The sequence below is a fragment of the Pezoporus flaviventris genome, unplaced genomic scaffold, assembly GCF_033815535.1.
Source record: "Pezoporus flaviventris isolate CSIRO_AGI_PZ_B2104156 unplaced genomic scaffold, CSIRO_AGI_Pfla_v1 ptg000001l, whole genome shotgun sequence".
Classification (NCBI taxonomy): domain Eukaryota; kingdom Metazoa; phylum Chordata; class Aves; order Psittaciformes; family Psittacidae; genus Pezoporus; species Pezoporus flaviventris.
The window spans coordinates 41,307,953-41,326,952 of NW_026892549.1; the positions used below are offsets into that span (position 1 = coordinate 41,307,953).

The 19,000-nt window shown below is 38.5% G+C and overlaps 1 long non-coding RNA gene across 1 annotated transcript in view; it reads right to left on the reverse strand.

Annotated features, from left to right (window-relative positions):
- LOC133269596 (uncharacterized) overlaps window positions 1-19,000 on the reverse strand; it is a 153,229-nt gene that overhangs the window by 101,307 nt on the left and 32,922 nt on the right. The window contains exon 2 of the long non-coding RNA XR_009743506.1: window positions 13,697-13,804. This is a non-coding gene — a long non-coding RNA (uncharacterized LOC133269596). The remainder of the gene's footprint in view (window positions 1-13,696; window positions 13,805-19,000) is intronic.

Below are 19,000 nucleotides of genomic sequence, written 5' to 3' on the forward strand. Positions count from 1 at the left end.
GCAGGCACGTTAGGAGCTGTGTCAGCCATCCTCTGTTCTAGCATACCACTGTTTGTGGAGATGAGCATCTCAGTATAACAAACCTTGCATGAAGGTATATAAGTATATGTTTGCTTCTAAAGCAATGGTAAGGGAGGCTAAATCACAGATTTAAGCTTATTACCCTATAACATACCTGCAGTAATGTGAGATCAACGTTGGCCCAAAGCTTAAAGAAGCATTTCTGTGAGAAGAAATAGTCCCAAAATATAGTCCATATTGTGCTGCATTCTTTCTAAGTCTTTTTACTCAAGTATTACTGCTTTAGAAATGCAATTATTGCTGATAATCATTTAAATCAAGGACTAAAACAGTTCACTGCAGACCCTGTGAATACAATAAAAAAAAAACCTCTTGAATTCTAATAGGAATAGAAATGCTGTAATAAATGCAAACCCCATTTGCCTGTAAGTATACAAATGGCCTTCTTACACATTTATATGAAAATGTATCTCAATACACAAATATCAGGAACATTTGTAGTAAAACGTATTTGTTGACAGACAGATATACATGGTGATATATGCTCCATCCCTATCAGTGCTCAAGGCCAGGTTGGACAGAGCCTTGGGTGACATGGTCTAAAGTGAGACATTCCTGACCATGCAGGGGGGTTGGAACTAGGTGATCTTAAGGTCCTTTCCAACCCAAACCGTTCTATGATCCTGTATATAATGTAAAGGTAGTGACAAAGCAGAGCAGTGTATATCTGGATCTCTGTATTTGTTTATCATTAAGGGTAAGAAGATGTGATCAACATTACTGTGTGATGATGAGCTGCAACTAGGCAGGACCTGTGCGCAAGAAGATTTTATTCCCAGGAGCTGTTTAGAGCCTTTGGTTGCAGTGAAGACCACAGAAGCAGATGACCACTTCTAACTCTAAAGCTGACTGCAGGTGGAAGTTTCATGAGGATGTCTTGCAGTAGTGTAATGCTCCTAGCCTTGCCTACAATCCTAAGGCATAAAGACCAGTCTTGTTAAAAAGCTGGCTAAAGTGACTGACATAGTACTACTATCCCTATGAAATACAAAATACAGACCCACTTAACAACATGATCCAAATGTACTTACATCTTGAAACTGGCATGGACTGGTGTATAGGCAGGCATATTTTCTTATAGCATGGAATTAAAGGCAAAATTTTCTATATGTGTCTCTATTGTTTCTCTCCTTTTATGTCTGAAAATGGAGACACTTGGTTTATAGAAAGAAAAAACAAACAGGACTAGCGATTTGAACAGAAATCGGGTATGAAACAGTGTCACAACCTGATAACGGTTTAATCTGCATTTTTGAGCAAGACAGTTGCACTGAAAATGTGAAATTCAATAGGACTGCAACACTCTTCTCTGAAATATAGATGAGAAGTCTTCATATCATTTTTCTTTTTTTAATTCAGCATGATTTTTAATTTGTATGTTCCCTCCCATGTATATAAGTGTGTGAAAGAGTGGAAGCAGCAGCAGGAGGGGTTTGTTTTAAAGACAGAAGATGACTGCTTTCAGATGCTGCACTGCTCACACACATCCCTGCAGTGCAAGAGATTGCTGCACTCCAATGCCCCCTCCGAGAGGTGGCTTGGGTGACTCCTCTCTGTCCAGCTGCTTCTGCAAGACCTTGGCAGATCTTGCACTGCAGATCTGTCTGTCAGTTCCCAGCCCTTTTTGGCATTGACTATGCTGCAGCCGTTTACTATAATGACATGGAGCCTTTCATGAGAGGAAAAAGTTTTCTTATTGGAAAAAATGTACTTTAGTACATATGTGAGAAATGAGAAAATGAAATGGGTAAAAAAACACATTAGAGTGAACCAAAACAAACAAAAATGAAAACCCTTTAACAGCTTCAAGTATTTTTCATAAACATATCAACTGTCTCATCTCCAAGTATCAATTACATAAAATCAAGGAAATGGATATAAATACACAATAAATAGTGTGCTGGTTCAATATACATCTGCTTTATAAACAACATATTGCATTGCAGCATAACCTTAATTCTGACCTTAAATAAATACTATTACAAGGGCACACTCACATTCTGACCATAACAACAATAACTACTTCTGGAAAAGTCAACCATATAAAATTATTTATATACACATTAATGACATCTACTGACAAACGTGAAATATAAGTCTTTGCATATATGTTTTGTTAAAATAAGTGGGAAAATACTTCAATAGACTACCTGGTAGAACTACAGAAGTCACAGCAATTAAACATACTTAAATTCTACAGCACATTAATATATTAGACTATTAAAAATAATAGCCCGTAAGAGTATCCATTACCATGATGACTTAAAGAATCCCTAGCAAAAAGTCCAGGATCAAAACTGTAGCACTGTCATGAAATATGGATTTCTTTGTACTTGGATGACTGTGTTTATTAGGGGGCTGGCAGCTCAGCTGCTATGCCCAGAAGAATTCCTTTGTTTTGTTTTAAAAAGCTTCTTCTCTGGTGATTAGCTCTTGCTATTTGCCCAATAAATCAGATTTTTGGGTTTAGTTTTGTTTTTTTCCTAGGAACTTCTATTTAATAAAGCTAACTGTTCTAAATTACAGAGGGAAATGTGCACTTGGATCAGCTCAGCTGGGCTCTCTACAGCCAGAGTTACAGCACGATATGATGGCACTGCAGCACGCTCCCATTTTCCAATCTCTTTTCAGCAGCACTTATAGACCTGCTATGGGCATCTTTCCAGATGGCAGCACCCAAAGAAGAGTTGCATATATTTACCTCTATTTGGCACCCTTTTGCCCTGCCCTTGCTACAATTCTCCATACAGAAAGAAAGAAATTCAGAAAGAAATTCAGAAAATTGAACCCAAATGAGATTACCTTGATAATATAGCACTCCTTTGGAGGCCACCTTTGAGAACAAGGTACGATACTGCAAATCGCCAAGCTGAGCAGGTGTGATAATGAATTCAAGAGCTGAGAATGTGTCACTGTGAATTCAGTTGTTCTCAAAGCTTAATACGTGCATGTTGCAATTTGATGATGCTTTATGCAATCGCAGGGTTGTTACTGTCAGAAACAATCTGTTTACTTTGCATATTTTCACTTTTTTGTGAGCTGCCTAGATTCTATCTTCTGCAATTGGAATGGAGATTTACCAATTTATTTTATTTTTCAAGATGAGTAGCCTTGCAAAGGATCTGAAAAGGTCCCAGCATGCAGAATTTGGGAAAATTCTGGGGCATAATGATATTCATGAAGATTCAGATTCCGCATTCATCTGACCTTGATAGCTAAAACAAGGCCAGAAGATCTCAAACACCAAGCTCCACTGGTCAGAAAACCCCAAAAACAGAGCAGGGGAAAACCACACGCTCTTGGTTTGCCAGTCCAATATCCTGACACTGGATGGAGAGGCTCCTGGTGATGAAAAAACAATACACACAGCCTGGGAGCAGCAATAAAGGCATTAATGGGTCCAGAATAAAAGGGGGAGTAAAATATTTCTGCTGGTCCCCTGTCCATGCAGCCTGTGGCAAGAACAGGCATCTGAAGAAAAGACAACAGAGCCCAAGCTCCCCACCCACAGGGCAGAGGGCTCATGGTAGGAGGGGAACAGGCAAGGAGCAGAGGACTTCTGCCTCTCTTCACTGCTTGGACTAGCTATTAGGAGCTCCTCTGATCAGCAGAGGACAATCTGCACTTGGCTGCTGAGATAGAGGATGATCATAGCTGTGATGCTAATAGCTGCATCTCACCATTTCTGCATCCACCCCAGCTGCCAGCCTGGTTCAAGTCCTCCATGCTGGCATCACTGGTGTCCTGACCTGAGAGACTACACACCTGGCTTTAAAGCAGCTGAAAATCCCAGCTGAGCAGCAAGGCTGCTAAAAAACATACCTCCCCCTCTGTTAAATTGCTTGTACCTGTCCTGCACGTCTGCCAGCCTTTATTGGTTTTACCTTCTTAACACAGAAACTCATGTAGAATTTACTGTACTCTTAGAAAACCTCCTCCCATGGAGTCCCTCTCTATAAAGGAATAGATAAAAAAATTATGATAATAAAAGCTGTGGTTGGTTTATAAGTTATTTATTTTTCTACTAGCATTCCTGTCATTAAAGAAATTGGATTTAGCTTTATGTAAAGCCTTGAAACCAAAAGAAGAACACAAGTAGTGATGCTATGTACTACTTTAAAAGTTAAGCTCCTTTTAAGTGTCCTTTTACATTGCTAATTGAACCTTGATATTGTATTTCACATACATTAAATATCTAACATCCCTCTCTCTCTTGACCATTCATTGCAAATCTGCAAGTATCATTCATGTCACTTGGAATGACACAAGCGCACCCCCTGGAAGGTGGCCAATGCACGGCCTCTGAGTTGCTTCAATTAAAAGTAATTTTCTTGAAGTTGTTAAAATTTTACTAGGGAGCTTTTTGAAGTTGCATCCTCCCATGAGATATCTGCATTATCGGGCTCCTGATAGAATTTGGTTTATATCACATGCAATACCTGCAGAAAATGCAGGACTTAATTACTTGTATCTAGATTGTGAACAGGTATTACCTTCTTACCTAAGGGATGGCACCAACCAGCTGGCATTCAACAAAACCACATTGTTTCTTCAGTTCACAGGCCAGATTTAACTGTACTAAGGAGATTCCAACAAAAACATTGTACTCTAAATTTGAATCTGAACAGAGTTGCAGAAAATGATTAAAGATAGTGCTTTATAACACAGTTTGGAGCCTTAACTCCAGCTATTGATACTAATGTGACTGCAACTGCAATTCCTAACAATTTCCAGACACTGCATATAATCCTTCACTGATATTTAAACAAGCACCATGTCTCTGAATTTAATTGATGTCACATAATACAACACATGTAATACCTGAGTATCTCGACTGCCACATGCACATCTTGCACCGTATTTGCGAAAAATGAAAACAGCTTTTTATGTATTTCCTCCCCCCCACCCCCCCATAGGAAAACACCGGTACAGCTGGCAAGATCCCCTTCTGCAGTTGCTGAGTCCCAGAGGCTTTCTGAAACAACATGTTTTGTTTGCTTTCCGTCATATGCTCATTTGATAAATGCCTTCTTTGCATTATGAAATCATAATGATTTCATAAACCTCAATATAAATTCAGTTAAACTTTACAAGAAGCCAAGGTGGTGAGAATTCGGGGCATGCTATGCTTCCAACACAATGGGCTTTGTGGACTAAGTATTTAAAGAAGCCAAGCATGGGTAGGTTTTAAAGTGAAAGAAAATTGTGCATTTAAAAGCAGTTTTGCAAACTAGCCTTTAAAAGCAAAGCATTTTTGAAAATTTTCAGATCCACAGTTTTCATAAGTCTGAACTTTACATTTGAAAACCACCTAGAGAAATGAGCAAAAATGTAGGTGCACATTTAAAATTCGTCTACAGATTTTCTGATAACAAAAAAGCCTTTTCCAGACTTTTCCAGTGACATATTAAATAGGCAAGATCAATAATGAGTGTTACAGAAAACAATTTCAAAATTTCAAAACATGTAAATTTTATTTAAAATCAATAAATTAATGTGGGGTTTTTTCTTGAACTAAAACTTTTGTGTTTAATCTACTTTTAACAATATTTGATCTGTGCTGTTTTCTGGAGGAATAAAAGTACCCTAATATTTGCAGTGGCAAGGTTAAAATCACACCTTTTTATAATCCATGAATTGTGTATTCCTGAGAGCAAAGTTAGAGAAAAATCTAAAATAAAATCCCTGCTTTTAATAGCACTTGAGACTACTTGCCACTTTTCAGAAGGCACTCAGCAGTGTGCAGGATTGGGCCCATATGTCTTGGATCAGTGAAAAAAACTATGAAAGCAACAAGTTTGTGAGTTGCTAAGTTCTGCTTGCTTGCTTGCTTGCTTTCCCCTAAGGCTGTCTGGGGTTTTAATCTAAATTTCTGAAGTTTATGATTTCTCCTGTGCTGGTTTTTTTTTTGATGTTTTTTAGATGTTGAGGGAAAGTAGAATAGGATTGAGAAATTTTATAAGATCCATGTTAGATTTTCTATTTTAAGGTGTCAAGCTAAGTGCATTGCTCTTTTCAAAAGATAGTCTAATGAAAGTAAAATTAGTCCAGAAAGTCAATTTGGGACTTAGTTTTGTATCTTTTTCACTCAAAATACATGTAAGATCAAGCTATCAAAAAAATAAAATAAAACCAGGCTTGGTCCCTAGAAGGCTTAAGAATTGTTCACCTGTTTGCTTAATTTATTCTTTTTTAATGTGGTTAGCATCTAAATAAACCTTATCAAACATTTCTTGCTCTGCTCACAATCGTCTGACCTCGTAGTTGAAAATCTGAGCCCTAACTTAGTTCATGGATGAGTAATCACAGCAGGTCCACAGCAGAACCTATCCTAGAACTACAAATATATCATCTGCAGCGTTGTAAATCAAAGCCTCAAAGAGCATCGTTTAGCCTGAAGCTAAAATTGCTTGTTTATCAGATGGTGCCTAGCTTAGCATGGAGCAGTTCCTTGTAAATCTCAGGGACCTTTTACAGCATATACTTAAGCAAGCATATTGGCTCCTGGGAGACTTTCTGAGAGCTTTAATGACTGCAGACTGCTAAAAGATCCAGGCCTTGGTTTAGTTAAGTGGTTAGTTGTATAGCTTGGCTCCATTTTGTAAACTCCCAAAGATAAGGTGTCTGCTTTATCTGAGGAAAGAGCAGGCATTAGTTTCTTCGGAAATCTTTATATCCTAAGTGTTAATGTTCTTGTGGCTTTTGGTATTTTGACCTTTGTCTGCTTACTTTTGATTTATGGTGGGAGCAGAATCTTTTTCCCCTAAGCCCTTCCTATGTTTTATAGCTGCTTTGAAAAGCACAGTGAAATACTCACAGCACAGCTTTTAAAAGTAGGTGTAAGGCTGCACTATTCATAAATACATTGTACAGCTCAGGACACTCTAATAACAAGGAGGTAAGAAGACCACCCATTTTATTTCCTATTATTATTTGCTATTTTATTTCCTAATAAAATGGGTGGTCACAATGACTCCACAGACCACCACTCAGTGCACCCCGGGTCAAAGCCGGGGTCTTTGCTCCACTTGGCACCTAGCCCCAGTGTGACAGAAAGGCTCGAAGGGTCCAGCTGGAAAGTGGTGGTAGCGCTGGGAAATCACCCCTCAGCTCCCTTTGGTTTATCACTTGGAGAAGCACTCACTATGGTCTTGAATTGGCTGGATTTCCCACTAAGACACAATGGTCAGGCAGCTACTTGCTGATAGATACTTGCACACACTTGATGTAATTTACTAATTGTAGAGCCTGTTATCTGGTTCTCTCACTTTTTGATTTGAATTAATTAGAGTTCACCTCGATACAGCCACCTGCTGTGCTGTCACATGCAGCATACATTGGTACAACAAAAACAAGGAATTTCTTTAATAGGCTTATTCAAGCAAAATGTGCTCCCACTTAGATGTGTGAAATGGCATCACTACAATGTCATAGACTAAAAAGGGGAATATCATTTATTTCAGCTGGCATGGTAATGATGCAAATGAAAGGAAAAAACTGGTCCATTGCATTTATAGGCAGAAGACCCAATACTTTTAAAATGTAATTTGACTTTACCAATTATTCAATATCTTTGAGTCTTTCTCACCTTCTGTATTTTTTTCCCTTGCTCCAAGTGAAAAGCAAGATCTGATTTTTGTTGCTGTTAGAAGCAGTATTAACATTTTTTAAACCAAGAATTTTCACTGGTCTTTTGAGTGCAAACCTCCTCCCACACCAATACAAGGATTTGCCCATATTCCTGTGGGTAAGCACACGCCACTTATCATAGAACTGAAAATAGACTCCCTTGCTGCATGTTTTTCAAAGAGAGCAAATCATTATAACACACAGCGAAGGAAAAGCTAAATAACTTTAAAAGTGCACAGAAGCAGCTGTCTTTTCAAAGCTGCTAGTTTCAAACTACGTTTTCATTAGGTATTTGATGTAGGCAATGACAGACTTATTTGTGTACATAATTGTGTTTGTTCACTTTCTTCTGTTTTAATAAGAGTATGTTACAAATTGTATTTTCTTACACACAGCCCAAGTCAGTAGACTTTTGTGCAAAAGATGTCAGGACATATGAAGCACATCTGGAGATATTTTTTCAGCACAGGATCAGTAATGGGTGACATATTTACTCTACTACTGTTAGGCTGGCTTTGAACTACCTGTTGCTGTCTAAATTGGGTTGCCAGGAGCTCAGGGCAAAATAATTAACCCTGGCTGCTATGTCCTGCGGGTACATCACTCTTTCACCTAAAATTCAGCTTCTGTGCCCTGTTCAGGACCGTTCACTATCCTGCATGTGACCTGGATGTTCAGTCAGGGACATCATGTCTGGACACAGAGGAACTTCTTTAAAAATGACATGTACTCTATAGAAGATATAACATCGATACTGTTGATAGGAGAAATTGTGATAGCTTCTGATTTTTACTGGAAGGCAAAAGAAAAATAAAACATGAATTATAGACACAAAATTACATCCAGATAGCTGGATATATAGAGGTATCATATGGCTCATATCAATTTCTCTTTTTGAGAATAATCCATACTGGCCTAGTAGAGGGATTTTAACACTGTCCATGGTTTCACAGGAGACTTTTTGTGGCCTTATAAAAAATGTGTAATTTCCAGTAAATAAATTTAATCTTATAAATACAGACTTCTACTAATAACAATATTTGGCATGGTTTGCCACTTTATAAATTCAGAGCACTGTATCACTGGAATCTTTAACTCCATTCTCCTTCTGTAATGGAAGTGTCAATATTCTCATTTGGCAAATTGAGAAATTGAAATAGAGCAGCAAATTTGGTTACCCAGGATCACTATAGCTGTAATTTAATTAAACATGTGGCTGCTGCTTGCACCAGCAAGGGCTGCTCCCACCAACAGGGCACTGTGCCGCAGAAGCTGCAAATTCCATCCAGGACCTTGGGTAAATGTTGCTGCCTTAGCTATTACTTTAGGTATAATTTCTTGTGTTACAATTATGCCTTTGGATGCGTGCGGCAAAGTCAAAATTAAGATTTCTTTCTTCCAAAAGCAGTGCCATTTCTCCTATTTTGCTGTACACGTCCATTTAGGTTTTCCCACCTAAAACACACACAAGAGATAATGCCTGTCAATACAGACACACACACATAAAAAACCAAAAGCTGTGCATGTATGCAAGAGTGCACTAAGAATGGAGCTAGCAGGAAGGCAAACAGAAATATTCTGTGCTTTAAACTTTGAAATCAAAGAACTGGGAGAAGGCTTCGCTTAGTAAACATTGCCCAGTTGTTGATGCAAGTTGTTTTAGAGAGCTTAAGGCAAAAAATCCAGAGAAAGAGAAAAAGAAGACATTTGTGCCTTCCAGTAACTTATCCTACAGCTGGATTCAGGGTTTGGTCACTGCTCTCTCTTTTTCCTTTCAACATCTTTTCCCTCATGTCAGACTCCCAGGCTTGGCGCAGCCTGACTCTGTCACTTTAATTCTGTTTAGATTTCAGGTCCAGAGTCTGGGTTTAAATCTTTATTCTATACAATGCAAAATGTAAATGACCAAACTCATAAAAAGTGCGTTTCTCGACCAATATATTTATCAGAGAAAGAATCATAACATCCAGCAAAGGTTTAATCTCCTAATGCCTGTGAGCAGAAGAGTATAATCCTGGACCCACTGAAGCTGAGTGCAAAACCTCCACTGCACCAGTTTGCCTCGAGACCTGCTCATTTCTGCATGACTCTATTCTTAAGAGCATCCATTACTTCCAAATATATTGAAAATTAATATTCTTGTTGCTATATAGAATTTATTGTGTTGGTGTTAGTAAGAATTAGGCAAGAGTTCTAAACTTAAAGGCAAACAATTTTAAAACAGACAAATGGTGCTAATTTTTAACAGTGAGGATAAATCAAACTCCTACAAGGAGTAATGGTTTCTCCAGCTCTGGAAACCTCCTAGTTGAAGTCTGAAAGCAGCTCTGGAAGGTTATCAGGTCAAACAAATATTCAGCCAGTACTACAATAGCAGGCTAAATTTATCAATACATTGATATTAAAATATAGGTGCTAATAGAGGTGGCGCAGTACTTTTTTCCTGCACTGGCACTGAGGAATCACAGGAACAGCTTCAAATTGAGAGAAAGTGGGAAAGTTACAAAGTTCCAGTTTTACCCTAGCTACAGAAATATTTCTAAATGGAAAAAAAGGCTGGATTCATAAATACTTATTAAAGAAAACTATTTCTAAAATGCTCCTGGTGGTTACCTGCTAGCTGTGGGACTTCAAAGCATTCCCACACCTAGGCATACTTCTTTTTGTCTGAGTAGGTTGTTGCCATTGATTTCACTGGGCAAAAATTTTAACCCAAATTTTAGGGAGAATAATATTTCTACCAGCCTTTACTGAAGTGTTTTGCAGGTGTGAACCATCTCACAAGTAATAAGTTTATTACTTGCAAGTATGAGTTTATGTGTGGTTTGTTTTGGAGGAGACATGACTGACGAGCATCAAAACCCAGACAAGGAAAAGAGGGGCAAGTAAGAGAAGCTGCTTTGCTTTAAGGCAAGCTGAGGAATACTGGGGTTATTTCTGCTCACGCAGGAGAACACCTTTATTTAGACTATGGGGCCTTTTGGTGGCAGACATGCAGTGCCCAGATTTGTTTACAGAGCATGTCATAATTACGGCTGTTAAAATAATACCACTGGAAAATGTTTTACTGATTTTTTTTCCTGTTTGATTAGCCCTGGGGGATAACAAACCTTCTCTAAACCAGGAAACCTGTAAAACTCTGCTTTGATAAAGCAGAGCTCCTTCATTGCTTTAGCAAAGCCCCACTGCTCAGCACGCAGCTTAGTGAGACACAGTATGAGGGGCTGGGTCCCTTACCCAGGCGTTCAGCCATAGGTCCCTGCCATCAGTGCTTCAGTGAAACCGCGGCTGCTGCTCTATGGGGAAATAAAGAAGCCAAATATACTTTCCCCTTCTTCTTCCATCTTTGGAGAAGAGAGGAGAACTTGTTGCAGAGAAACAAACGGTGATTTCCATGATTCAGTCCCACAAGGTTTGGTGAGACTGCACATCACTCAACATTTCCATATATACAGAGGGTGGGATAAAGACAAATCCTGCCTTAGACTGCGATAAGATCACTGCACCTGCAGAGAAGGAGGTGGCAATGATACTGACTAACACAGTCAACAGTCTCTGAATTTGTCCTTGGGAATAAAAGGGGTTGAGCTTGTAAGACATAAGAAGCGCAATAGGTAATCTGTCATTCAGCACAGGTAACTTCAATTTTTTTCTTCCTCCATGTTTCCAGTCAGGCATGTTTTCCAGTGACACCAAGGCACCAGCAGTAAGGTAGGTGGCTTGCATTTGCTGTTGGCTATTTATTACGTACTTTTACATTGATCTGTAAATACATCCGGGAGCACTCACACCATCTGCTGTGCATTTGTCAGTCACTGAATGGATGGTGGACATCTGGGGTGTCACTGGGTTTTGTTGATTTTTCCCCCATTAGAGCTACTGTTTCCTTTTTTATGTGAGCAAAGAGCCAGGCTGACTGCAGTGAAAAGGTGGGTGGGTGTATGCAACACTGCCTCCAAATCCTCAGGATCTGAGTTTTCTCCCAGGCTTCCTTCCACTTTGTAGAGCTCAGAGTACAAAACTAGCATGAAACATAAAAGGACCAACCATAGTGCTCCCTTGCAGTATGAATGGCAATATTAAATGATAATGTGGCAGACAAACTGGTGTATTTCCTGCATGTACAAGACATCACAAAACCCCAGATTTGGGGAGGAAACAAAAAACAAAACACATTTAATTTAATGCGTTCCCCCAAATTCTGTTTTGGGAGCTATTACACACCCACTGACACAGATGGGGAAAGCCAAGGCTGCTTGTCTGAGCTCCAGAACCAGAGTCAGAATATTGATTAATACTCTTCAGAAAATCCCCTTTTTGTCACAAGTGGTTCGACCTTCCCCACTCTTTTTCCTGTGTATCTGTTATCTGCACACTCAGAAATACACAGCTTCTCACAAGTATGTTCTCTAGAATCACCAACACTGTACTATCATAAATCATGTTTAAGCCCTGACTTTTGGAAGAACTAAAAATAGTAATATATTGATTTTAGCATAATAACTTCAAGATTATTTGGAGCATATTTGGTTTGTGTTTCCAAGATAAGCATCTTCTAGACTGAAAATTAAACTTCAGAGATAGTTATATGATTCCAGCTACTAGTGCGCAAAAGAAACCGCACTGGTGTCATGAGAAGTAAAATAATCACTGCCAGCTCCCAGCATTTCCTGCTTTGAAGCTGCTTTACAGTGGTGAGGCACGAGCACAGGGTGCCCAGAGAAGCTGTGGCTGCCCCATCCCTGGCAGTGTTCAAGGCCAGGTTGGATAGGGCTTTGAGCAACCTGATCTAGTGGAAGGTGTCTCTGACCATGGCAGGGGGGATGGAACTAAATAACCTTAAGGTGGAGTCCAACCCAAACCATTCTATGATTCTATGATCCTGCCCTACAGAAATTGCAAGTGCTGCCACAAGGACTTCCCTGTGCTGGGAGAGGTAAGTGCAGGCATGAAGCGAAGGTGCTCAAGGCAAGCTCCAGTGCACAGGGGACTCTGGCTGAAGGGGCGACTCTGTTGCTCAGCCCCTCTACGTCTGAGGCACATGGCCTTCACCTACCAAAAACATGGTTTACTGGGGCTAGAGAAAACTAGTTGCAGCTTCTAAACATAGCTGTGGCTGTGCCCAATATAATAATTCTAGTCTGTGGAAGCTGACAAGTTATTTGGGTGTACGCAGCTTTGCATAGCACACATGCGTAGTTTTTTTCACATTTTCCAAGTGATTTGCCATACGGCACCCTTCTTAGAGATTCTGCCATTAAGTTTTTATAAACCTGTTATTTCCTATGACTCATAGTTCACAACATACATAAGTAAAAGACATGTAATCATCATACTCATCAAGCTTCTCCGATACTGGGCTTCTGATACCTTTCTGAACAGTTAACTGCAAAACAGCATTGATAGCGCTGCAGTTCAGTGCCTATTGCAGTAGACATTGCTCAAGGTCACACCTGGCAGACAGTGGAACTGTTTGCCTAGCATGCACTGTACCAAAACATGTTTTCCAGGAAGTTTGCTTTGCTTTTAGCTCTACAACAGTACACCAAAAGAATATCAAAATTAGCATGTGGCCTATAAGCTTTGCTAGCCATAACAAGTTCATAGATCATTGTAACACTGTTCTTGAGTCAGTTATCACCGCTATGCTCTATAAATATGTTAGAATACCAGGGCAGGTTTCAAGAAGTCACTGTGACTTACATCGTGATCCTCCTCAGGGAGGGAGGGAGGGAAGGAAGACTTGTTTTCCCACCTTCTGTGGGCTGCTGCTGTTTCCAGGAAAACAAACAAGGTACAGAGTGATTGCACATTAATTCAACGCTGTAAATGCATTGCATTCAGTTTTCTTTCAGAAATGTCTCTTGCATTTCATCTAAGGTAAATTGTCAATATTAGAAAATATACAATTGCAACCGGGTCACAAGAAATCCAAGAATAGCTTTTATATTTCATGACTTGTACAGGATTGCAGATATTCCCTTACCTTCAAGTTTTACTTTTCTATTTTCTTCATGGAATTTTTCTCATCATTTCTCTGCTCTCAGCCTTGCTGCCTGCAGAATGCTGGTAGAGATGAGATATACATCCCATTCTGGTGTCGTAAACGAAATGAAAATAAATACTGCTTATCACTCGCTCTCAGCCTATTTTCTTTCTCATTCTGTTGCTTCTCAGTGTAATATAGCATTACAGCCATTTCTGTCTGTATGGGAATCATGGACCCATTGGAATGGACCCATCATGGAATCATTTTCATTCTAAAATGGCTGTGAATTTCAAATTCATGCTATATGTGCAGAACAGTTAGGAGGAAGACATTTGTACAATCATCTGCAAGTGTTTGTCTGTAATGAATTAGTACCAAAATAAATTAATTTGTATCACTCCTCCATCTGGATTATATTTGGTGGGGAAATCAAGACAGTCAGGATTAGAGAGAGGAGTCTTAGTACAAACCTAAGATGCTCAGTTATAGACAGTTTAAAAGCTATGCTTGATAGGATATACTGACATTTTAATTCACTTCTTAAGGTTTCTAATTTTCTATCTGAATTGCAAAATAAGAATACTAGAACAGGGTTTTGTTGATAACAGTTTCACAGATGATGGAGAATGGAATTTTTTTGTTTGTTTGTTTGAGGCAGAATGAGCAGTCCATTCTTTTGCTTGACCTCTCCGTATCTGGAGAATATGTAAACATATTGAAACTTTGTGGTGTTCTACAGTGGGGGAATGAAGTGCATCGATTGCTTGCAATTATTAGCTAGAGTGGGATAAGCCTTCTCCTTATTATGCAGATTAGTGAAGCTCTCAGTTCCAACATATTGTACAGATGCAGGAGAGCAGCTGCTCTTACAGATGGCAAGTACACAGCTCCATTAGTATGTATCTATTGTCTGCTCTTGGCTTGCTCAGAGGATGGAGAGGATGGGTAAAGAGGAATTGTCACACAGTAAAATGTAAAGGAGAACAGGCACTCTTAAAAATCCATACCCAAGAGACTATTTACACAGAAGGACAGACAGCAATCAAATTAAAAGTCTACCCTAAATAAGGACTTTCGTAAGTCACAATTAAGCTTCTATAGTTTTAAAATATACTAACCACTACAACCAAGGAATAGAATTCAGATTTCACAACTAAATGGTACTAAATAAAAAGAAATCCTTGAAGGTTCATTGAAAATTTGGTCATGTATTGCGCCTGTCCAAAGCTTCCTTTAACAGAACCTTTGCCCTCCAAAAACATCTCACTACCCCAAAGAACAAATCCTCACTTATTTTTCATAACATAAAAGACAGAAAAGCAGAACTGTGCTTCATTTCTTAAGCTTTTCACCATAAGAATATAGCATTTCATGCAATTTTTTGCATTAATGAGAGCTGAAGCAGCTAAATTTAAGTTAGTATAGACAGCACTGATTGTGCACCTATGTCAATTATTCTTTGTGAAAATGCTAAACAGAACATTCGTTAACCATGTGGCAATTTTTAATGTGATGAACAATTCCTGAGGAAACATACAGCTACAGGCTGACTGCTGAAAATAGTCTAGTAAGGAACAATTATTTATAACACAATCTGGGGCTGGATGCACGAATTATGGTTGTACCGGAAGGTTTTATGCTATACTTAACATACAGTTTATTTTTATTTAGCACAGAGATGGCTTAGAGTGAAAAAGAGTGATAAGGTACAAATTAAGAAGGTGGTAAAGCCTAAGTTATGGTCTCATTCCAATCTGAAAGTCTGGGAAGCCAAAGATGCCTAACCAAGTGCAAGGGAAAGAAAAAATATATATAAAGAAGCCCATACAAACAAACCATCAGGTCCATATAAAATTTAGGAGGTATTTGTCCTTAGTAACAAGCTTTTACTCAAGATAATCTCAAAAGATGACTTGCCTATGAACAAAGTCCATTACACCTGTTCTCGTGACTTGCAGGCCCTGGAGATCAGCTGCACAGTGCCTGGGCTATGAGGTGCCTTTGCTGCCCTTCATCGCTAAGTCTGGGGTCCTCTGTGTTCAGGGAGAAATTACTTAGTTTATTTTGAGCATTGATTTTAGAAGTAAAATACTAAAGGGTACACAAAGCACTGCCGGGTGAAACTGCTGCATTTGCTTGAATCCTGCATCTGAATGTCACCCAGACAAAAGCATGGAGTGAGCACCCTGTTTCAAAGATGTTGAATTTCCACAAGAACTTAAAAACACAAACGTAAGATATGAAAATGATAGGGGAAGAAGACTGTTTTGAGCTGGCCAAGAGCAGAATATTTTTCTCACAGAAAACCGGAAAAAAAGTATAATTTAATTTTTTTAGTGGTTTGGATGTTTTTATGTGAATATAGGTGGTGTCAGGCTATCCAAATATGCATCCACTCTTCTAAGCTTGATCCCATCAAAATGAACATTCATTGAGAAGTTGTTCTGCTTCTCTTTAAGCCTTACTTCCTAACTAGATATGGATTTACTTAAGGAAAAGATTAATGTTTTCAGAAGGTTAAATAACAGATCTTTCCTTCTGACAGCGATGATTTTTATTTCTGCCCAACAGAAGAGAGTAGCTACACCAGGACACTAGGGTGGCTTTCCTGCTCCAGAGATGAAAGTTGAAAGTATGTCCAGGAGCTCATGCTGTGAGCTCTGAGTCTAAAATAAATTTAAAGCAGTTTTGAGCCTCTGGGCAAGGCAAATATGCAGAGCGCAGATGCTCAGATCTCTTCAGACAATGAGCTGTGTGAGCATCACCATGTCAAGCAGCATCTCAGGCAGCCCCTATGAGAAACTCCAGTGTCTGGAGATCTATAGATTAGTAGTACATTCAAATTAATCTTGTATCTGGTCTCACAGATTAAATGGATACACTTGAAGGATTTTGCTTTGAACGAGTCTTACAGGATTTGGGCTTAGATGAGAGCAGAATTTTTACTTTCCTCCCAACCGCATCCTGTGCATCTGAGTCTGCAGCACATGGCTCGGTCTGAGAGTGACCATCCAATCCCATCAGTCCCCCTCTTCTTAAAGGCTATTGCTTCTATGTTAATCCAGGCAAAAATAAATCCCCAAGTATAAGGAATACTAATTTTGTTCCTATAGCTTTTTTTTTGCATTATTGATGACAAATGTTCCTAAAACTGATATGATCATCATACAAAGGTAACACATTGTTTAGGCTGAAAAAAAATACTATGTGGTGGGCTGCTTGGCTCTAAATATTTACTAGGTCATTAATTTTCTTCTTCTTACCTGGTGGTTGTTTTTTTTTTAATCTTTGCTGAACTGCTTTTTTCATGTTAATAGAACCTAAAAGTCTGTGCTTTCTTCAGAGCATGTGACAATAAATTCCAGTGCAGTATCCTGAGACTATAGCTTAACATAAAGAGAACATTCTCCTTCTCATGCTTTTCTGTTTGGTAGTTTATCTATAGAAAAATGTACAGCTTACCTGAAACATATTAAAAGGAGCAATGCACTTCAAATTGTAAATTTGAGGGTTTTCCAATGCTATTTGATATGGAAGATAATTTTGTTGAAACCTATTATACCTTAAGAGATCCTTGAATTGAATTCCAAGATTAAGTCTCCAGATGCCTCCAATATTATAAAAAAAATTGAGAAAGGCGAAGATCTATCTTTGTTCTGAATTTAGAGGGCTTTAATTCAACCTCTCTCTAATCCTAACAACCAGGGCTATGCCCTAATTTTACCTGGGTTCAGGTTTTAATTTTAATACTGTACTGCTAATATACTAGATTCAATAACCACATAGCACCACATTCATTTGCAAATTTCTAATACTTATGGTCAGGACGGTACTGTTTACGAATCAGGCAAGCATAGAAGGAGAGATACATTTTCATCAGCACAGCACAAAAACAGTAGCAGAATCCCTGCCTGGAAATGTTTGCCATACAAAACCTCCTAAACACAAGCCAAAGTATAATCAGAATTGGCTATTATGAGCCTAGGAAATCAAAATAGTTTTTCCTGGATTCTTGTTCTAACAATACAGAACCTGGGTTTTGAGATACAAAAAATGATATTACACATCTCTAGGATTTTTTTCATCAATTGTCTTGCCAAAAACAACTTGTGCAAAGAACAATCACCATTATCTTATCAGGGACATGAGGTAACAGGCTGCCAGTGAACAGGCTGTGACAAAACAGGGGAGATAGAGACATCTTTTGCAAAAATCTCAACTCAGTGCTCTGAAATGAAAGGTTGTGATAAAGTACTCTCTCTCGATTTGAAATAAACAGCTAATAAAATGGAAATCTTATAAATTCATATCCTTTAAAAATGAAATCCATAAATAACCTGTTTGACATAATTTTAATAATAGCGTTAAACAGAACACATTCATTAATACACTTTCTCACTCCATGTACGTAATAGTAAAGATCTCATTCAAGAGACCATGGAAAATACATAGAATGTTATTTTGGAAAGATAAAGGGCTTTTCTGATGTTGCTCAAGCAAGCAAAATCAGACAAAACCACTTTGTGTTCCTATTTGTAAATCTAGGATATGCACAGCCAACTTCCTGGGGCTCACAGCTTTCCAGAAGAAACCTTCATGTGTGAAAGCCATGCATGAAGCAAAATTTGATGACAAGGAGTTCAAGATTTCTGAACTGAACCTGTTGAGTTTTGAGTGTTCAATATTCTAAGTGTCCTCCACTTAAAAAAAAAAAAAAACAAACCCAGGGATGCATTTCATTATTTAATTGTGTTTTTTACTAAAGCAAAGAACCTCCAAAACAACTTTCAATAGGGTTAAGTCATGCAATACAAATGGTCATTATTTTCAATGTCACCTGCAACTTCTATGCTATGCTGAGGTTGGATGAGCTTTTATAGACATTTGTACTCCACCATGCAAGAATATGAAATCTTGATGACCAAAATGTACTGTATTTTTTTCCTGTTGATTTAGTTTAGAGAGTAAAAACATATTTAATATGGAAACAGTTGAGGGCAGAAAAACATCCTCATCTCCCCATTTTTGCTACATTCAGGCAAGAGCTGCTCTTTCAGAACTTAACTGTAGCCAGTCTGTTATATTTGGTTGGTTAGGGTAAAATTTCTGCTCTGGGGTCAAATAATTTCTAACAGTATTCATCTAGCATAAAAATTCACTGTCACGGGTATCATAAAGGCCAGCACTTTAGGGTTCATAAAAAGATGGAAATCCGACCTACATAATACACTCACCCATTTTTGAAATAACTTTTTGTAAATGCTTTACTTATACTTCAAAGCTTTTCCAAATTTCAGATTT